Source organism: Ranitomeya variabilis, chromosome 6, assembly GCF_051348905.1.
Source record: "Ranitomeya variabilis isolate aRanVar5 chromosome 6, aRanVar5.hap1, whole genome shotgun sequence".
NCBI lineage: Eukaryota > Metazoa > Chordata > Amphibia > Anura > Dendrobatidae > Ranitomeya > Ranitomeya variabilis.
This window is the reverse complement of record NC_135237.1, coordinates 520,831,351-520,850,197: the sequence shown is the minus strand read 5'-3', so window position 1 is coordinate 520,850,197 and position 18,847 is coordinate 520,831,351. Positions and strand designations below refer to the sequence as shown.

Here is an 18,847-nt window from a genome sequence, read left to right as displayed (position 1 = left end):
ACTCCACACTCCGGCCACCAGGGGGGGTGGTTCTATCTATTAGGCCACTCCTCACACTCTGGTAAAACTGGGGGTTGGACAGGAAGTTAGGGAGAAAGTAGCTAGGGAGAGCTTGAGAGAGGAACTGTCAGGGGTGGGATCCTGACAGCGGCCTAGGACAGACAGAACATTACGGAGCCATGCTTGAGTGTTACATCGGCAGACTCCTAAGAAAGGACACGAAAGCAGAGTATATTGCGGAGAAGTGAGAAGCGAGATCACAGCACAGAGGAGATAGAACCAGAAGGAGTCGTGCCCTTAAGACTGTGGCAACATCCTTCTGAGGCGCGTAGCCGGTGGCCGGAGCACCGAGGAAGTAAGAGACTCTACGTATTACTTCAAACAGCGGCAGAACAGTTGACTATAGGTTGGCTGTCTCACCTAAATCACCTAACGAAGACAAAGGAGGCAATTGTGGGAGAGGGGCATCTCTAGGGTCCCAGAATAACTCCAGGCCTACCCCGTCATACGGGTGCGTCCTAGCCATATCATCTGGGGGACGGAGAGAGAGAACATCAGAAACAGACACAACAGTTGTGAGGACTCTCCCGTGGTGCTCAGCAGGGAAGTACTACAACACCCAGGCGCTAGAAGGTAGGCACTGATTTCCACCTGCAAAGGGAACTCTGGATGTGCCTTCGGACCGGCCGGTCTCAGCCAGCCCTGTTAGCAGTGCTCTGGATTGAGGATCCTGAAACCTTCAGTAAAAAGGTAAAGAGACTGCAACCCTGTGTCCTCGTTATTCATCGCGCCTTGCACCACGCACTATCCCCTTTCATTGGACGCCCCTTAGCAGGGTCACGGACCGGGTCTAGCCACCGTGACCGCACCAGAACTGAGACAGAGAGGCCCGGTACCGAGTACCCTGCGGCCCTGCGTCTGGGGGCGCTCCATAGGGAATCTGTGAGGCCATCACACTGTATGTAGGAGAAGGTGGGGTAATAATACTGCGTGTAAGGGTTGTAGGGCCATCATACTATATTTAGAAGGGTTGAGGGGCCATCATGCTATATGTAGGGAATCTGTGAGGTCATCACGCTGTATGTAGGAGAAGGTGAGGTAATCATACTGCGTGTAGGGGTTGTGGGACCATCATACTATATTTAGAAAGGTTGACGGGCCATCATGCTATATGTAGGGAATTTGTGAGGCCATCACACTTTATGTAGGAGAAGGTGGGGTAATCATACTGCGTGTAAGTGTTGTGGGAATATCATACTATATTTAGATGGGTTGAGAGGCCATCATACTGTATGTAGGGAATCTGTATGTAGGAGAGTTGTGTGGTCATTTTACTGTATTTAAAGGAGCTGTGGGGCAATTATACTATATGTAAGGAAGCTGTGTAAATGATACTGCATGTAACGACAAAAAATAAAAAAGAGGACCCTCACACTTTTAGTATTAAATTAATGTGCAGTGCACAAATATGCTATGTGGCCAATATACTCATACATACATACACAATGCGTCGGCATACTGCGACTAATGAATTCTTGAACTCCAATATTGCTGCAAATGTTAAAAACGTAAAGGTACTTAGTTAGCAAGTTTTGATCGAAGCTCATAAAAGTCATCCAACCACGTTAAGGTGATCTTGTCATATGGTTGGTCCTTAAACACTAACTGTCTTACCTCTCTATGTACCAAAACAGCCTTATGCGAATGGGAGATGAAAAGGAAAACAGACCAAGCTCGCAGTTAAAACCTTATGTGGGAATGATGGGTGGATAAGGGTGCCTGATCCTGTAGCGGGTCACACCTCCAGATATGTACTACACAAAAAAGGGAGCTGTGTGTGATTATACTGTATGTAGGTGCAAAAAGAAAAAATAGAACCCATCCAGTTTTAGTATTAAATTAATGCAGAGGTGCACAAATATGCTATGTGGCCAATACGCAATGATGCGGGCCATCATACTATATTTACAGGGGCTGAAGGGCTACCAGACTGTATGTAGGGAGTCTGTTAGGCCATCATACTATATAGGAGAGTTGTGGGGTCATTATACTGTGTGTTGAGGAGCTGTGGCCCATCATATTGCCTGTAGGGAGGCTGTGGGGCCATCATACTGTACACCATGTTCCAAATTATTATGCAAATTATATTTTTCTCGGATTTTCCTAAATGGTCGGTACAAATGACAGTCAGTCTAATAAAAGTTATTACCCGTTAGATTATACATCGAATTTTATTGAAGAAACCTCCCAATGATAACAGTATAATTTCCAAAATGAATACAAACTCAAAATGCACTGTTCCAAATTATTAGGCACAGTAGAATTTCTAAACATTTGATTTGTTTTAAAGAACTGAAAATGCTCATTTGTGGAATTTGCAGCATTAGGAGGTCACATTCACTGAACAAAAAAACTATTTAACTCCAAAACCTCCTAACAGGCCAAGTTACATGTTAACATAGGAACCCTTCTTTGATATCACCTTCACAATTCTTGCATCCATTGAACTTGAGAGTTTTTGGGGAGTTTCTGCTTGTATTTCTTTGCATGAAGTCAGAATAGCCTCCCAGAGCTGATGTTTTGATGTGAACTGCCTCCCACCCTCATAGATCTTTTGCTTGATGATACTCCAAAGGTTCTCTATAAGGTTGAGGTCAGGGGAAGATGGTGGCCACACCATGAATTTATCTCCTTTATGCCCATAGCAACCAATGAGGTATTCTTTGCAGCATGAGATGGCACATTGTCATGCATGAAGATGATTTTGCTCCTGAAGACCATGGAAGAAAGTTGTCAGTCAGTAACTCTATATACTTTGCAGAGGTCATTTTCACACCTTCAGGAACTGTAAAGGGCCCTATCAGCTGTTTCCCCATAATTCGAGCCCAAAACATGACTCCTCAACCTCCTTGTTGACGTTGCAGCCTTGTTGGGACATGGTGGCCATCCATCAACCATCCACTACTCCATCCATCTGGACCATCCAGGGTTGTTCGACATTCATCAGTAGTGTTGAGCGATACCGTCCGATACTTGAAAGTATTGGTATCGGAAAGTATCGGCCGATACCAGCAAAGTATCGGATCTAATCCGATACCGATACCCGATACCAATACAAGTCAATGGGACTCAAGTATTGGACGGTATCCTGATGGTTCCCAGGGTCTGAAGGAGAGGAAACTCTCCTCCAGGCCCTGGGAACCATATTAATGTGTAAAATAAAGAATTAAAATAAAAAATATTGATATACTCACCTCTCCGACGCAGCCTGGACATCACCGCTGGTAACCGGCAGCCTGCTTTGTTTAAAATGAGCGCGTTCAGTACCTTCCATGACGTCACGGCTTCTGATTGGTCGCGTGCCGCTCATGTGACCGCCACGCGACCAATCAGAAGCCGTGACGTAATTCTCAGGTCCTAAATTCCTAGAAGGGAATTTAGGACCTGAGGGATGACATCGCGGCTTGTGATTGGTCGCGTGGCGGTCACATGAGCGGCACGCGACCAATCAGAAGCCGTGACGTCATGGAAGGTACTGAACCCGCTCATTTTAAACAAAGCAGGCTGCCGGTTACCAGCGGTGATGTCCAGGCTGCGTCGGAGAGGTGAGTATATCAATATTTTTTATTTTAATTCTTTATTTTACACATTAATATGGTCCCGATACCGATTCCCGATACAACAAAAGTATCGGATCTCGGTATCGGAATTCCGATACGGCAAGTATCGGCCGATACCCGATACTTGCGGTATCGGAATGCTCAACACTATTCATCAGTAAACAAGACTGTTTGAAAATTAGTCTTCATGTATGTCTGGGCTCACTGCAACCGTTTCTGCTTGTGAACACTGTTTAGGGGTGGCTGAACAGTAGTTTTTTGCACCACAGAAAGCCTTTGACGGATCCTACACCTTGAGGTTCGAGGCACTCCAGAGGCACCAGCAGCTTCAAATAACTGTTTGCTGCTTTGTAGTGGTATTTTGGCAACTGCTCTCTTAATCCAATGAATTTGTCTGGCAGAAACCTTCCTCATTATGCCTTTATCTGCATGAACTCTGTCTGTGCTCTGTTTCAGTCACAAATCTCTTCACAGTATGATGATCACTCTTAAGTTTTTGTGAAATATCTAATGTTTTCATACCTTGTCCAAGGCATTGCACTATTTAACGCTTTTCAGCAGCAGAGAGATCCTTTTTATTTCCCATATTGCTTGAAAGCTGTGGCCTGCTTAATAATGTGGAACATCATTTTTAAGTAGTTTTCCTTTAATTAGAATCACCTGGAAAACTAATTATCACAGGTTTAAGATTGATTTCAGTGATCCATTCAGCCATGAGACACAATACCATCCACGAGTTTATTTGAAAAACAAAATAATTAAATCTTTATGACACTTAAATCCAATTTGCATAATAATTTGGAACATGGTGTATAGCAGGAGCTGTGAGGGTCTTCCTACTGCATGTACTGGGTTGTGCGGCCATAATACTGTATTCAGGCAGTTTGCTGGGCCATCCTACACTATGTAGGAAGACTGTGCAGCGTTATACTGTTGGTAGGGAGTTGTGAGGCCATCATCATGTATGTAGGTAGGTTGTATAGCCATCATACTGTATGAAGGAAGTCCATGTGGCTAACATTCTGTATGTAGGGAGACTGTAGGGCCATCATATTGTCTTTAGGGAGCTGTGGGCTTGCAGTATGCTTGGCATCACAATGCAACACCATTTACATTTATGATGTAGCACCTAAACACAGTAAACTGCCCATGCAACCTCTGTAGGGCCGTATTGACCCAGAATAAATGTAACAATGTGGTCCACACCATAACAGTATTTTTTTAAGTTGCACCAGGCCCCAGTTTAGTTTGAGACCTCTGATCTAGGTGAAGGAGACCTTATTCTAATCCTGCATGCCAATCCACTAAACCAGCTTTGCCAATTCACTTACAGGACATCCTGCAGGCATCCCTGTCATGATCTCTGCAGGCAGAGATCATAGCAAGCCTATAGAGGGACAAGCTCTCGGAAGATGGAACTATACTGACCATGAACTAAGCCTGCCGCGCAACTAGAAATAGCCAGGTAGCATTTCCTATTTATCGCTAGATGCCCAGCTCTGGCCTAAGACCTAAATAGCTAGCAGAGGGAAATATAAGACCTGGCTCACCTCTAGAGAAATATTCCAAAGAAGACAGTAGCCCCCCACATATAATGACGGTGAGTTCAGATGAAACAACAAACGCAGCAGGAAAATAGTCTTAGCAAATTTGAGGTCCGCTTACTAGATAGCAGAAGACAGATAGTATACTTTCATGGTCAGCAGAAAAACACTAACAAAACACCATCCAGAGATTACCTTAAACTCTGGCATTAACTCATAACGCCAGAGTAGCAATCCCTGATCAACGAGAGCTTTCCAGACACAGTAACAAAACTTCAGCTGTGAACTGGAACAAATAGGCAAAACAAAACATGGACAAAAGTCCAACTTATCTAGTAGTTGTCTAGAAGCAGGAACAAGCACTGAGAGGCATCAGATAACATTGTTGACCGGCAAGAAACCACCAGAGAAATGAGCTTAAATAGCGACACCCACTACTGATGGAACCAGGTGAAACAGGAAGGAGGATGACAAGTCCAATTCCACAAGCGGCCACCGGGGGAGCCCAGAATCCAAATTCACAACAGTACCCCCCCCTCAAGGAGGGGGCACCGAACCCTCACCAGATCCACCAGGGCGACCAGGATGAGCCCTATGGAAGGCACGAACAAGATCAGAAGCATGAACATCAGATGCATTGACCCAAGAATTATCCTCCTGGCCGTAACCCTTCCAGTTGACCAGATACTGGAGTCTCCGTCTGGAAACACGAGAGTCCAAAATTTTCTCCACAACGTACTCCAACTCACCCTCAACCAACACCGGAGCAGGAGGCTCAACTGAAGGTACAACAGGTACCTCATACCTGCGCAATAACGACCGATGAAAAACGTTATGAATGGAAAAGGACGCAGGGAGGTCCAAACGGAAAGAAACAGGATTAAGAATCTCCAATATTCTATAAGGGCCGATGAACCGAGGTTTAAACTTAGGAGAAGAGACCCTCATAGGGACAAAACGAGAAGACAACCACACCAAATCTCCAACACAAAGCCGAGAACCAACACGACGATGACGGTTGGCAAAACGCTGAGTCTTCTCCTGGGACAACTTCAAATTGTCCATAACCTGCCCCCAGATGTGATGCAATCTCTCCACCACCGCATCCACTCCAGGACAATCCGAGGATTCCACCTGACCGGAGGAAAATCGAGGGTGAAACCCCGAATTACAGAAAAACGGGGACACCAAGGTGGAAGAGCTGGCCCGATTATTGAGGGCGAACTCTGCCAATGGCAAAAAAGCAACCCAATCATCCTGGTCAGCAGAGACAAAACACCTCAGATATGTCTCAAGGGTCTGATTAGTCCGCTCGGTCTGGCCATTAGTCTGAGGGTGAAAAGCAGATGAAAAAGACAAATCTATGCCCATCCTAGCACAGAATGCCCGCCAAAATCTAGACACAAATTGGGTACCTCTGTCAGAAACAATATTCTCAGGAATACCGTGCAATCGGACAACATTCTGAAAAAACAGAGGAACCAACTCAGAAGAAGAAGGCAACTTGGGCAGAGGAACCAAATAGACCATTTTAGAGAAACGGTCACAGACCACCCAGATGACAGACATCTTCTGGGAAACAGGCAGATCTGAAATAAAATCCATCGAGATGTGTGTCCAAGGCCTCTTAGGAATAGGCAAGGGCAACAGCAGTCCGCTAGCCCGAGAACTACAAGACTTGGCCCGAGCACAAACGTCACATGACTGCACAAAGACTCGCACATCTCGTGACAGGGAAGGCCACCAGAAGGATCTTGCCACCAAATCCCTGGTACCAAAAATTCCGGGATGACCTGCCAATGCAGAAGAATGTATCTCAGAGATGACTCTGCTGGTCCAATCATCCGGAACAAACAGTCTATCAGGCGGACAACGATCCGGTCTATCCGCCTGAAACTCTTGCAAGGACCGCCGCAGATCAGGAGAAACGGCCGACAAAATTACTCCCTCCCTAAGGATACCTGTGGGTTCAGAATTACCAGGAGAGTCCGGGTCAAAACTCCTAGAAAGGGCATCTGCCTTAACATTCTTAGAACCCGGTAGGTATGACACCACAAAATTAAAGCGAGAAAAAAATAAAGACCAGCGCGCCTGTCTAGGATTCAGGCGTCTGGCAGTCTCAAGATAAATCAAATTTTTGTGGTCAGTCAATACCACCACCTGATGCCTAGCCCCCTCGAGCCAATGGCGCCACTCCTCAAACGCCCACTTCATGGCCAAAAGCTCCCGATTCCCAACATCATAATTCCGCTCTGCGGGCGAAAATTTGCGAGAAAAGAAGGCACAAGGCCTAATGACGGAGCAGTCGGAACCTTTCTGCGACAACACTACCCCAGCTCCGATCTCCGAAGCGTCAACCTCAACCTGAAAAGGCAGATTCACATCAGGCTGACGCAACACAGGGGCAGAGGCAAAACGGCGCTTAAGCTCCTGAAAGGCCTCTACAGCATGAGGGGACCAATTAGCAACATCAGCGCCTTGTCTGGTCAAATCAGTCAGTGGTTTAACGACATCCGAAAAACCAGCAATAAATCGGCGGTAAAAGTTGGCAAAGCCCAAAAATCTCTGAAGACCCTTAAGAGAGGAGGGCTGAGTCCAGTCACAAATAGCTTGCACCTTGACGGGATCCATCTCAATGGAAGAGGGAGAAAAAATATACCCCAAAAAGGAAATTTTCTGGACCCCAAAATCGCACTTAGACCCCTTCACACATAAAGAATTAGACCGCAGAACCTGAAAAACTCTCCTGACCTGCTGGACATGAGAGTCCCAGTCATCAGAAAAAATCAGAATATCATCCAGATATATTATCATAAATTTATCCAGAAAATCGCGGAAAATATCATGCATAAAAGACTGGAAAACTGAAGGGGCATTAGAAAGACCAAAAGGCATGACCAAATACTCAAAGTGGCCCTCGGGCGTATTAAATGCGGTCTTCCACTCATCCCCCTGCCTGATCCGCACCAAATTATACGCCCCACGAAGATCAATTTTAGAGAACCACTTAGCACCTTCTATACGAGCAAACAAATCAGTAAGCAATGGCAATGGGTATTGATACTTAACAGTGATCTTATTCAGAAGCCGATAATCAATACATGGTCTCAAAGAGCCGTCTTTTTTTTGAGACAAAGAAAAACCCAGCTCCCAAGGGAGAAGAAGATGGACGAATATGTCCCTTTTCCAAAGACTCCTTTATATATTCCCGCATAGCAGCATGTTCCGGCACAGACAGATTAAACAAACGACCCTTTGGATATTTACAACCCGGTATCAAATCTATGGCACAATCGCACTCACGGTGCGGAGGTAACGACCCAAGCTTGGGTTCGTCAAAGACGTCTTGATAATCAGAGAGGAACTCAGGGACTTCAGAGGGAATGGACGACGAAATAGAAACCAAAGGTAAGTCCCCATGAATACCCTTACATCCCCAGCTCAACACAGACATTGCTCTCCAGTCCAAGACTGGGTTGTGAGACTGCAACCATGGCAATCCCAGTACCAAATCGTCATGTAAATTATACAGCACCAGGAAACGAATAATCTCCTGGTGATCCGGATAGATACGCATGGTAACTTGTGTCCAGTATTGTGGTTTATTATTAGCCAATGGGGTGGAGTCAATCCCCTTCAGAGGAATAAGAGTCTCCAAAGGCTCTAAATCAAAACCACAACGATTGGCAAAGGACCAATCCATAAGACTCAGAGCGGCGCCAGAGTCAACATAGGCGTCCGTGGCAATGGATGACAAAGAGCAAATCAGGGTTACAGACAAAATAAACTTAGACTGAATGGTGCCAATGGAAACAGACTTATCAAGCTTCTTTGTACGCCTAGAGCATGCTGATATAACATGAGTAGAATCCCCACAATAGAAACACAATCCATTCTTCCGTCTAAAATTCTGTCGCTCGCTCCTGGACAGAATTCTATCACACTGCATACTTGCTGGCGTCTAGCCCCTGAGATAGTGCCATCAAAGTTTTTTCTGCCTGAAGTTCCAAATGAGGTTCCTCATAAAGCAAGCCCAAGGCCAGAAAAAACGCATCCACATCGCGTAACGCAGGATCCCCTGCTGGCAATGAGAAGGCCCAATCTTGAGGGTCACCCCTGAGCAAGGAAATCACAATCCTAACCTGCTGAGCAGGGTCTCCAGCTGAACGAGACTTCAGGGACAAATAAAGCTTACAATTATTTCGGAAATTCTGGAAGCTAGCTCTATTCCCTGTGAAGAACTCCGGCAAAGGAATTCTCGGCTCAGATACCGGAGCATGTACCACAAAATCTTGTAAATTTTGTACTTTCGTGATGAGATTATTCAAACCCGCAGTTACACTCTGGAGATCCATTATTGTCAGGTGCACACAGAGCCATACAGAGATTAGGAGGAGAGAGAGAAAAAAGACTGCAGCAAGGCAGACTGGAGGAAAAAAAAAAAAAAAATTCCAGCAGACTTCTTATAACTCTCCTTTCTCAACCTGGGTCTTTAACACTTTAGTGGCCGGTCAAACTATCATGATCTCTGCAGGCAGAGATCATAGCAAGCCTATAGAGGGACAAGCTCTCGGAAGATGGAACTATACTGACCATGAACTAAGCCTGCCGCGCAACTAGAAATAGCCAGGTAGCATTTCCTATTTATCGCTAGATGCCCAGCTCTGGCCTAAGACCTAAATAGCTAGCAGAGGGAAATATAAGACCTGGCTCACCTCTAGAGAAATATTCCAAAGAAGACAGTAGCCCCCCACATATAATGACGGTGAGTTCAGATGAAACAACAAACGCAGCAGGAAAATAGTCTTAGCAAATTTGAGGTCCGCTTACTAGATAGCAGAAGACAGATAGTATACTTTCATGGTCAGCAGAAAAACACTAACAAAACACCATCCAGAGATTACCTTAAACTCTGGCATTAACTCATAACGCCAGAGTAGCAATCCCTGATCAACGAGAGCTTTCCAGACACAGTAACAAAACTTCAGCTGTGAACTGGAACAAATAGGCAAAACAAAACATGGACAAAAGTCCAACTTATCTAGTAGTTGTCTAGAAGCAGGAACAAGCACTGAGAGGCATCAGATAACATTGTTGACCGGCAAGAAACCACCAGAGAAATGAGCTTAAATAGCGACACCCACTACTGATGGAACCAGGTGAAACAGGAAAGAGGATGACAAGTCCAATTCCACAAGCGGCCACCGGGGGAGCCCAGAATCCAAATTCACAACACATCCCTCTTTCTTACATCCCACTTGGCATGTTAGACATAACAGCCTGGTAGTCCTGGTTGGCATATTATAGTGACAAATCTGCTATTATTACTATCCTGGCACTACTTTGAATAGTGGACTATTAATTAATTATCTGACAAACTTGCAATTTTTAACTATATCGCTAATAATTTTAATTCTGCACAATCCCTTTAAGTTGCTATCGACAAGGATGATTGTTCTACTGTGTAAAAGTAATTAATGTTCTCACACTTGTACTATGTTGCCATATTTGGAAGCGCTGCCCATTCGTTTTTCACTTGGCAGCTGTGTACAAGTCTATTTGAGGTAGTTGCCCACAGGAACCTCCCTGTGTGAGCAGCGCCTTCATTTTGAGAGCACTCAGTAGTGACCATGAAAGTAACTTCACCATGCCTTTCTGAACTCTATTTTAAATTACAAAAAAATAAGGATAAGAGAACACATTTCTCTGAGTTTTCCAGAAGATTTGTGATTTTATCCGTACAGAGCAGATTGCCGGCTGTTCTGTAATATTGAGCATTAAAAGGACCAACTCACTCATCCCAGTAAACACGACAGTTGGAGGTCAACAGCAACCTACAAACACATTGAGGAGCACGTCTTACTTGAAGATTGAGAAAAGACATTCTTACATTTATTTGGTGTATATATAAGGGACCTAGGGATTATTGTTTGGACCAATTATTATTAATTGTGTTAATTTAGAGCCAAGTTTTTTTAGGAAAATATCTTGGTTTCACAAGATGCAATTCTATCCAAAATATATGGCCAAGCAGAGAGCCAGCAATTTACCATCGTAGGGACAGTGCGACTGCCATCAGAGGGGACCCAACGCTAAACTACTCATCACTTAATCATAGTGATGGTTACAGGTGCCACTAGGAAATACTCACTTGACAGACATTAATACTTTCTAATTCTTAGATGATGTCAACTTATACTATCTTAAAATGCAGCACATTTATCACAGTGATTAGTGCTGTATGATAAATTTGTCTAAGGGCAGATGCAGACGACCATATTTTCTGTTTGAATATGATCCAGGGCTCGTGCAGACGGCCATATTTTTGGTTCAAGTGTGATCCAGGGATTGTGCAGACGGCCATATTTTTGGTCCGAGATCAAGTGTGATCCAGGGATCGTGCAGACAACCATATTTTTGTTTCGAGTGTGATCCAGGCCTCGTGCAGACGACCATATTTTTGGTTCGAGTGTGATCCAGGGATTGTGCAGACGACCATATTTTCGGTCTCAGTGTGATCCAGGGCTCGTGCAGACGATGATATTTTTGGTCTGGGTGTGATCCAGGGCTTGTGCAGACGACCATATTTTCCAATGGCCATAGCGTGGTCTGTATGATAAATTTGTCTAAGGGCAGATGCAGATGACCATATTTTCAGTTCGAGTGTGATCTAGGGCTCGTGCAGACGACCATATTTTCGGTCCGAGTGTGATCCAAGGCTCGTGCAGACGACCATATTTTCTGTCCGAGTGTGATCCAGGGCTCGTGCAGACGACCATATTTTCTGTCCGAGTGTGATCCAGGGCTCGTTCAGACAACCATATTTTCCATTTCCGGTCTGATGTTTTGTTGGATCGTACTTGGACCAATGTAAGTGTATTGGGCCGTGCACATGTCCGACTTTTTCCTCGGACAGAGTTTGTCTAAGAAAAAAGTCGCAGCATGCCCGAGTTTGATTCGAAATTCAGATCGCACTCGGCCATGCAAGTCAATGAATCCATGCAAGACATTGGACTGTACTCGGATGACATTTGAGTTTAGTCCAAGTTATGCGCACTGACAGAATGGATACCCAAAATTCAGCCAACAATACCACATGACATGATGAAAAGCCCCAAACACCATAATACTACTAAATAAGCGATGACCTTATGTGAAAAATTTTGTCTCATCTGGACACACCAAAGATACATAGAAAAACAGCTACCAGAGGGAGCAATGATGTACAAGTCCAATATAAAAATAATATACTTTATATGGTGAATCACATAATGCAACCCCAGCAAAAAGACAATGGTGGCCACTGGCCAGTGGAAAAATGACCTTTAAATAAATTATGTGATTCACCATATACTTATATGGGGCCAATACTGAGCAGTGTAATATCTGTAGCGCAGACCACGATATGTGATTTATTATGGAGTGATATACATGTTTATTATTCTGTGTAATTTGTTCTCAGTGCTCTGGGTGGGTGTTTGTGGGGGTAGGCGTGCCCCTTTTTGCCAACGGCACATCTGTATAATTTTGGTATTAATGTAGTGTCATTTTTCGTTTCCATTGTTTACTGGTGTCAATTTTTAAATTTTTGACAGAATGGTGAAGATGGAGAATTTTTTCTCCATCATCTCCTCATTCGAGAGAATCGAATCACACTATGATCAATCTCTGAGCGTGATTAGCATAATGAGAGCATGCATGATCATCTGCACCTAGTAAAATTTTAAGATTCTCTAGTCTAAGGGTATGTTCGCACTGGTTTTTTTTTTACTAGTTTTTGGAGCAGAAACTCTCCAAGATCTCCTCAAAAAACTGAAAACTCCTCAAAAACTTGCAGTTTCCACTCAGTGCGGACATACCCTAAACTTACTCTACTTTTTAATAGGCTTAGTTTGTGCCAAAAATTTGCACCACAATTTTGACCCATTGTTTTTCGTGGTGTTAGGCCATGTTTTTCTTTTAGGCCACACTCCTTTTCAGTAAGGCCAAGCTTCATTGTCAACTAGGGTGCAGAAAATATCTAAAACTAATAGATCCCAAATGATCATTTTCTTTTTCCCTCAAGATCCTCAATATGGCACAAGTAGTTCATAATTTTTGTGCAAAAACAAAAAAGTTCATTTTTGCAATTAGACCTGTTTTGCATCTTTTTTTAGTACGAAATGTGGCATGTTCTGCTAAAATGTTGGAGAAAAAAAATAAACTGAAAAATGTAAGACGTATTTATAATTACTCCAAGGAAGGGAACTGAAGTACATTTTCACTAAAATTTTCAAACTTGTTTAATCAGCCAAAATAATTTAAACATTCCCAACTCGCCCAAAATGACGAACATTAAAAAAAGGTAAATAAATATAAAATAGACTTTAAAAAAGGTGCAAATAAAAAGAAGAATAAGGTACAAATTGGCAAAAAATACCAAAAACTAAACAAAAAAAGGCACAAATTTCATAATAAGTTGGATACAAAATATTCAGTCCCATTACAAGGGAAGTAATTATTACACACTCCCCTCACTTACATCCAGACAACTCCTTAATAACCTACAGTAGCATTATAAGGAGGCATCTGTAAATTATATCATAATTTTTACCTATGGATAAAGAGGATAGAAAAGATGCAAAACAGGATAGAAAACTTTTCTTTAAACACAACTAGAGCCATAACACTGATCTTCAGTAATGTAGATGCAACAAGTGTAGAAAACCTACAACTAAAATTCTGTTGGTTTCTTCTAAAGATGCGGCGTGCACAGACACGTGCCGAACAGCAGGCTGGATCTTATAGGTTGGGGGAGCTGAGAAGACTGGTCTATAGGTTTGTGGTATATTATTTGTTATAACATATTATTTTCCATTTTAATACCTTTTATTTCTAGGCTTAGGAGACCAGGACAGTTCACCGGTATAAATTTATATACAGAAATATAACAGTGGTCTTTAGAGCTTCCACTAAGCCTCATAACGCCATGACCTTGCAGGCCGATGAACGTCATGTTGTCAAGAGTCCTAGTCAGAAACAGAGATGCTGTAGACAGTTATTAAAAGGGAAAATGTCAGCAGGTTTTTGCTATGTAATCTGAGATCATCATGAGGTAGGGGCTGAGACACTGATTTCAGTGATATGTCACATATTATTCTGTGTGCTGTAGTTTTAATACTATCAGTGTTTTACCAGCAGGAGATCATCACTACAGGACTAGGTGTCTCGTGTCTCCTAGTCCAACCACACCCCCAGCACTGATTATCAGCTCACTGTCAATATACAATGTAGAAAGCTGCAGTGTGGGTGGGATCAGCGTTCTCAACTCCGAACCATGTACAGCAGAGAAAACTCTGATTGTATCACAAGTGCTGCCCCCAGTAAAGAAAGTGACACATCGCTGGAATCATGGTCTCTTTTGTTATGTCATGCTGCTCTAAGATGATGTAACAATGCAAAAGCCTGGTGACAGATTAAGATAGAAGAAGACCAGAGGCAACCAGAAGAGGACTGCTGAGGAGCGGTGTGGAAAAGCAGTTCAGGGCCCAAGAGAAGTGAGTACAATTTTATTTTAAACCCTCAAGAAATGGGGTCTGAGATGACCTCAGAACATAAAAATAAGGTACGTTCAATTCTCAATGAATAAATTTGGTGCAAATAGATTTTCCCGGCCAAATTAGAATTTTGGCAAAATCTATTCTATAATTCTATCATCAATCTGTTCATCTTCTCCTGCACTACACCGGTGACTTACACATCGGACCACTACTATAATGGGACAGGTTTCCTTTAAATCGCCTGTACAGCGAGGAGGCGCCGGGATGCTCCTCTATAAATAATGTGCAGAATATGTTATTAACTGTTAGCAGCTGCTCGTATTTGACACAGAGTCCCTCATTTGTTCCTCAGGGTGTAAGTCCCTTCAGGCGAGGTTTCAGGCAAAGTTGGAAATAAATGACACTTGGCAGCTTTAGAGCCGGCAGTGAGTCATATTTGGGACAATACTCTGTTCTGTTCCTGTTCAGGATCAGATACAATAAGTACATTGGTTATACGCTGCATTTATTGTGACACATTGACATGAATGACACCTATAATGTTAGTATATTGGGGACCTGGTCACTCCATGTTTATGGGCTACATCAAAAAGATACGTCAAATAGCCAGGAAATCAAAGGAACATATCCTGTATATAGCCACCGGTTTCTGTAGCCCACATTTGTCATTACTTAGCCTTATAGGCTAACATCTGGATACTGTTTATTGACTCCTTCATGCTATTCAACGCCACTAAAAACAAACCTCACACATTTCCAATTCATGTTTTTGCAGTGAAAGTCAATGACAGATATATACATGTACGCACTATTTGTCATTCAGATACAGATTTGTTTTTAGGAGCTGAAAACGTCTCAACTCTTCATCCCAACTGTAAATTGTAAACCCGCAAGATAATGGTCCTCTCCTCTCTGTACCTATCTGTTGCTGTTAGTTTGATTTCTAGCCATGGTGTCTTCATGGACGAGCGATCTGTAGGAAGGTTGATCGTGTGTAAGTCTAAATAGATCCACCAGGTTCTTCTCCACTGTTATCTTGATAGTATCAAGCCATCAAGTTGCAGGTCTTCCTCTTCGCCTTGTTCCTTCTATTCTTCCGACCATGATGTCCTTCTCCTGTGTCTGCTCTCTGATGTGTCCAAAGTAGACAAGTCGTAGCTTGGTGATCCTTGCTTGGCCTAATTTGTCTGGCTTGAGTTTTACAAGATTGATTTGTTTGTTCTTCTTGCCATCCATGGTATTGATAGCATCTTTCTCCAGCACCATGTTTCAAAGGCGTCGATTTTTTTCTGTCTTGTTTCTTTATTGTCCATATTTTCCATCCATATGTTACCACAGAAAAGACCAGACTATGTACGAGCCATGTCTTCATCACCAGTGAAATGTTCCTCGATTTGCAGACCTTGACTAGGGACTAAATTGTTGATTTACCCACAGCTATTCTACTGACTTCCGGTTTTGTCGCTGCATCTTGAGTGATCAAGAATGATTGTAGTGTGAATAATAATAATACTTGTTAAATGTAGTGATGAGCGATTATACTCGTTGCTCGGGTTTTCCAGAGCACGTTCGGGTGGTCTCTGAGTATTTATGACTGCTTGGAGATTTAGTTTTCATCCCCGCAGCTAGATGATTTGCGGGATTACATGTGGGGATTACCTAGCAACCAGGCAACCCCCACATGTACTCAGGCTGGCTAGCAGCCGTAAATCAAGCAGCTGAATCAACAAAAACTGAATCTCCGAACACTAAAATACTCAGAGACCACCCGAGCGTGCTCGGGAAAACCCGAGCAACGAGTACACTCGCTCAGTCATCACTAGTTAAATGTGATAATGATAACTGTATTGTGAATTGGACAAAATCAAGAACAAATCCAGATCTTGTTTTCTGTTAATGGCTGCATCCACTTTAGAAATTGGCACCATCATAACACATGATTTACACATATAGGAGGGGGAGTTAATTAATTGCTGTTTGCTATAATTGTGGTTGAGAAAGTTTGCTAATTGTGGCATAACAATGCATTTATTTATGATTCTATGTTGTAATTTTTTGCTCTCTTTTACTGGTTTTCTGGCTCTTCCAGTCTTCTTAAAAGGAAATCAGATTTAGCAGACGAGGAAAAGTTTTCGAGACCCAATTATTTTATTAGAATTAACTCTAGTAATTTCTGTAAATTTTATAGCTCTAAAGAGCAAGTTATCAGAAAACGACCTATTTTTCGATTGGTCAATATTTTATTTTATTTTTTCATATTACGATCTTTATTAACAAAACAAAATTAGTCAAACTGAATTTTTAACACTGGCCAGTAGGCTTTTTAAAGACTTATACAGAGTTTCCAGCAGGCGCCTTATCATCAGAGGCAGAATTACAATGACAGGAGACACCTATTTACACAGCTGATAACAGAAGAATCCATCAATCACAATAGGTTAATAAAAATACTTTTAACATAAAACCTGATTTAAGCAAAAGGTCATTTTTTGATGATAGCTTCCCATTAATACTGTATATTAGGTGCCTTTTAATAAATTAGAGGGATCTTACTCCAGCAATACATACTCCCTATATTTTTATGTTTTGAGACCAAACAAAGAAAAGATCTAGAAACTTAAAGAGATAATACTGATACCATTTCTCTTTTGTATTCATACTTGTTTGACTAAATAACTGCTGGAAAAACTGGAGCTTGAATTCGGCCTCATGTTACACATACATGTTATATCTGAGGGTTTTCACGGACAGGACAAGTCTATGTATTACTTATCTTTTTGGCACTTAGGCTTTGGCCATCCCTATATCTCTGGAGAACATGCACTGGCACTTTAGTTTGAATTGATATTTAGATTGGGGATATTGTCGATTACTATGTATTACCTTTTCCCATGTTTTTTGTCTTAGCATTTTTACATCTTGGCATCTGTGGCCATATTCGAATAGCTCTGTTTATATACATTATAAACCTAATAACTGTTGTTTTTAGCTATTTTGCTATTAAAGAGTATTATATTTCATTCTATTCAAAAAATTCTTAGTTTTTTTGGTGGTGTCTTTTCTTCATGTTCTGGTGTTTGAATGTTGTCTGGGAGCTCCACAGGGTTATACCCATATTTACACGGGTTGGCTTTAAACCCAAATTCTGATGACGATATCTGTATTTGAGATTTTGTTATTGTTATTTTGATATTCGACGCAGGTCGGCGCAGCTTCAAAACGACGCATGCGTAGGCATCCACATACATCCGCATGACCTGCGTGCGCAATGTTAAAGATAGAGTACGCAGGATGCATGCTGACGTTGGCGGAGCTGAATGGAAGAGGTGCGGCAGTGGGCAGGGCTTACCGGAGGAACTACGCAGCCCTCCGCAAAGCCCTCATCTGCAAATGTGAAACCAGCCTTACAGATGAATATGTAAGCAGAGCACCACATAAAAGCCCCCCCACAGCCCGCCTCAGGGCACGAGCATATCATTAACTCAAAAACTGAAAATAAAGATTAAAGAACAACCACAAGACAGATTTTATCAACCAATGCATCATTGTAATCAGCATAACGGCGCCGACCTGATACTGTCTGTAGGTTACTGTGCACAATCCTGCTGACAGGTTTGCTTCAATTCTAGTGTTATAACTACTGCCAGCCAATGGTACGGGTTGGGACTGGTATTGCAGCTCAATTCTAGTAAAGTGATTGGTATCCTGTAGCAAGGGGTGGTACTTTTTTGGAAAAAGACAGACATGTTTTTTAAACCTTTTTTTCTAAGTGTTATACTATATACTTGTTCGGTTCCCCTTACACATTAGTTTAATTTCCTCTGGATCTGTCGATATCTATGGTTTCGGACGACAATCTAATGTGTACAGGACCCCCCACAATTGATTGTTAGTGGAGATAAGGATCAGGAGTTTCTGATTTTAGACTGCTTATCATTTTGTTGACCTGTAGATAAGCCAGCTATGTCTGATGGCAGCCATCTCACAGAGAGAGGTAGAGCTGCCAACTTTCCATCTCCCCGGAGCAACTCAGTGCTCTCATTATGTAAGGAACAGTTACAAAAACAAACAAGTAGCCACGCTGAACCCCTTGCCCCACCATGAATGGGCAGAGACCCAGGACAGTGACCCCACAGTCCAGCTG

At 42.7% G+C, this 18,847-nt stretch overlaps 1 protein-coding gene and 1 long non-coding RNA gene across 3 annotated transcripts in view; one reads left to right on the top strand and one right to left on the bottom strand.

Annotated features, from left to right (window-relative positions):
• ZFPM2 (zinc finger protein, FOG family member 2) overlaps nt 1–18,847 on the bottom strand; it is a 601,965-nt gene that overhangs the window by 231,494 nt on the left and 351,624 nt on the right. The gene's annotated exons all lie outside the window — the stretch shown is intronic.
• The window catches only part of LOC143782972 (uncharacterized), a 57,494-nt gene continuing 53,307 nt past the window's right edge, over nt 14,661–18,847 (top strand). The window contains exon 1 of the long non-coding RNA XR_013217073.1: nt 14,661–14,700. This is a non-coding gene — a long non-coding RNA (uncharacterized LOC143782972). The remainder of the gene's footprint in view (nt 14,701–18,847) is intronic.